Source organism: Perognathus longimembris, chromosome 28 (genome assembly GCF_023159225.1).
Source record: "Perognathus longimembris pacificus isolate PPM17 chromosome 28, ASM2315922v1, whole genome shotgun sequence".
Classification (NCBI taxonomy): domain Eukaryota; kingdom Metazoa; phylum Chordata; class Mammalia; order Rodentia; family Heteromyidae; genus Perognathus; species Perognathus longimembris.
The window spans coordinates 492191-496194 of NC_063188.1; positions in this window are offsets into that span (position 1 = coordinate 492191).

Sequence of the window (4004 nt, forward strand, 5' to 3'; positions counted from 1 at the left end):
GCTAGTGACCAGTAATCCTAGTTAGTTGGTAGGCTGAGATGTGATGATTGTGGTTCAAAGTCAGCCAGGCAGAAAAGACTCTTGTTGCCAATTAACTACAAAAAAAGCTGAAAGTGGAGCTATGGCTCAAAGTGGTAGAGCCTTAAGCAACAAATCTCAGGGACAGTACCCAGGCCTTAAGTTGAAGCCTCAGGACCAACACCATCCACACAAAAAATATAGCTCCTTTTTGTATAATGACAATAGCTAACAGCGTTCATAATACAGTGTGCTAATGTTCATAGTGTTTTAGGGGGTACAGCTGACTCCATCTTGATGAGAGAAACATAATAAGAAATATTGAGGGGAGTAGATTAGGTCAACCTGACCCCAAAATCCTGCTTCTGTAAATGGCTTGCTTAACTTGTTTGTTGCATGTTCTACCCCCTGCATCAAGCCCCTACATCCGTGCTACGCTTTTACCTTTATAAACCCCAATTTGAGGACTGTTTGGGGTGACAGTGTTAGCTCCCGAGTCTACACTGTGTCCCTGGCCAGTCAGCCCACTCTTCACTGGCGTAGTTTCAGCTCCTGAGTCTGCGCTTCCTCCCTGGCCATTCAGTTGGCTTTATGCTTCCCCAATAAACCCATCTTTTTGCTTGAGACTGTCTCTGAGTGGTGGACTCTTGGAGGGACGGGGAACCCTCTCCCTCGAACCCCGTAACATTTCTTAACCCTGTAACAATAGTTTATCCATTCATTTTGACTATTATACATAGGCCACAATATATTGGTAAATAATGACAATTTTGTTTCTTTCTAACTTTTTACTATGGTTTTGAATTTCTGGGATTTGAACTCAGGGCCTTACCCTTGTTAAGCAGATGCTCTACCACTTGAACCACACCCCTAGCCATTTTTTGCATAGAGTCTCCCACTTTTTGCCAGGTGATAGCTTTGGAGTGCAACCCTCCTACCAAGTCTGTCCTACAGCTGGAATTACACCATATACTATCAAGTGTGGTTTATTTATCAAGAAGGGCTCTTTCTAACTTCTTAGCTTGGCTGACCCTGAAACAGTTTTCCTATTTCCATCTCCTGAATAGCTTTGATTGCAAGTGTGTACAATCATCCGTGGCCCCTTTCCAATGTTTATGCATGTGTTTTTACCTTACTATACAGGATAGGAGTTATAGTACAAGGGGATGGGGCTATAGAAGCAGCTTTGTCCTGTTCAAAATCATAAAGGAAATGTACTGAGTTTTTAACTCATGTGTTTTTATAGAGTGTTAAATAACTTATAAAAATCAAGGATGGGATCTTCTATATGTAGTCTGAGATATTTAATTGCATTATATATTTTTCACCTGCTGAGAAAATAGAGGTTTCCTTTTAACATGACAAGAATTTTTTTTCTAAATTTGAAATGATCTTAAATTCTAGTATCTGAATTTTCCCCCCTAATTTGGTTATCTGTGATTTCTAGTAGATCTCACTCATGGAACCTTATCCTTGTTTAGTTATTTTATTTTATCTAGGCATTTTCTTATCAAGAATATTCTTTTTACTGTGAGCTGCGCATTTTGTTAGCAAATATGTGTGAAAATTAGGAGCTCATATCTATAGAGATTCCTTCAGAGAAAAGTTAAATTATCCACTTAAAGTTTGTAAGGTCACATTTGTAGTGTAACTTTGGCTTGCCAAGCTGTACTTACACATTCTCACAGGAGAGGGATTTCCCCCTCCCCACATGCTTGATCCAGTTATTGATCATGTAGAAAATGGATTAATGGTTACTACGGTTGGGAATGTGGACTGTTTATGGGTTCAGTATTTTCTGTGGCAATGATAAAAGTGTGGTGAAATTATGTTGTGGCCCAAATGTTTATTCCTCCAAATTTTATGTTGAAATTTAATTGCAAATGTAATAGTATTAAGAAGCACAGCCTTTGAGATTTAAGACCTTAGAAAAGACCAGTGAGCTTGTTCATTAAATTCTAAGAGTAGACTTTCCATCCTCCAAAACCATGAAAAAGAAATTTCTGTAGTTTACAAATTCCCCAGTTTACACTGATTTATTAGTAGCTATAACTGCACAATTGTGTGAATACATTAAAAAACCACTGCATCTTTTTCTCATTTTAAATGGGCCAGGACTGGGAATACGGCCTAGTGGTAGAGTGCTTCCCTCATATACATGAAGCCCTGGGTTCGATTCCTCAGCACCACATATATAGAAAAAGCCAGAAGTGGTGCTGTGGCTCAAGTGGCAGAGTGCTAGCCTTGAGCAAAAAGAAGCCAGGGATAGTGCTCAGGCCCTGAGTTCATGCCCTAAGAATGGCAAAAAACAAACCAAAATTTAAATGGGCCAAATTTATAATATGTAACTGTTTTTTCAGTTTTTAAAATATGTGCTTGTTTCATAGAAATAATACGTTTTCCATTAAAGTATATGCCAAATGATCAATGTGGCTCAATATTTTTCATGAATGTATAATATTTATGTTTCTTCTCTACTTATTTTTAATATTCAGTGCTCATATCCTTATTTGGTTAGAGCTTTTCCTTATTTTATTTATTTTTACATATTTATTTATGTATTTATTTTGTCTAGGTCCTGGGGAACTGTCTCTGAGCTTTCTTTGCTGAAGACAGGCACTTTATCATATGAGCCACACATTTCCACTCTTGGATTTTTGCTGGTTTATTGGAGATATGACTGTTATGGACTTTCTTGTGTGGGCTAGCTTTGAAGTGTGGTTCTCAGATCTTAGCGTACTGAGTAGCCAAGATCACAGGTATGAGCCACTAGTACCTTGGTATAGTAATAGAGTATTATTATTTTGCATGTCACCTTTTTCCCAATTGCAGTTCATTTAATGAAAAGTGCCTGTATGCTTACCTAGTATAGTACTTCTATAATATATCATAATTCCATATGTATGGGTACATTTCTGAGGTCTCCATTTTGCAGTATTATTCAATCTGTACTCTGTCTCTGTCTGTGTCTTTCTGTGTCTGTCTGTCTGTGTGTTTCTGTTTTCTCTATCTTCCTGCCAGGTGATCTTGGAGGGAGAAGTCATCGGTCATGTGAGCTCAGACCCTCAGGTTTAAAGTGTTGCTTTTGCTTTTTGTTTGTTTGTTTTTGTTTTTTTTCTTGGCTATGAAAAGTTCGTGGTAGGGAGGTTTGACGATGGTCAGAGTAAGGCTAGGTGCAATGATGAACTGCATGTAGCACTGTGGGACTATTGGCTCTGGGCTAGGAGATCAGGAGCTCTGGAAGCCTAGTAAATGTTTAATTTGTTCAGGAATGCTTCCAAAAGTCCGGGTGTTGTATTGGGATGTCGAAAGCGTTGGGGTATTGGGTGGTCCTTTTGTAGGATTCCCAAAGAATGCTTGTTGCACTTGCTTTCAGTGATCTCTAAAAATTTCAGGGCATTAGGAGCAGAGATGTGGGCCAAGGTAAATAAAACCCCCTTGCTCTTGAGGGCTATCAAGTCTTTCATCACTGAACAACATTCTGTAATGTAAATGACAGGGCCCTGCAGCTCAGGAAAACCTTGGAAGGGTGCGTTTGCCAAGGTGCATTTGCTCTGCTACGGATGTATCAATTCACAGATAGGGCCTACAGTTCCGTGGTGTCTCCCACTCTTTGCCTGCAGCTAAGCAAGCCAATCCAGACTTTGCGTGTTTTTCCAACATACGAACCAGTGCTGGGGATGCATGACCTGCGAGCTGGGGGGCTGCAGAAGCTGCAGGTTTCCACCCTGGCAGGGTTTGGGGGTCCCCTTCTTGTTCTTATCTTTTTGGGATCCAGAGCCTGCGTCGCTGTTGGGGTCGCAGAGGTGGTGGGGAGCGAGACGCTTCCTGTCACTCCCAAGAGTGGTTGCTGCAGGCAGAGGCGGGTAAGGGGCGGAGCGAGGGCGGGACTACGCGGGGCGTGGGCCGAGCTCCTCCGCCGCCTCCTGGCTCGCTGCCTGCGGGGTGGTGACCAGCGCAGCCGCGCCGCCGCGTCCCAGGCGCCT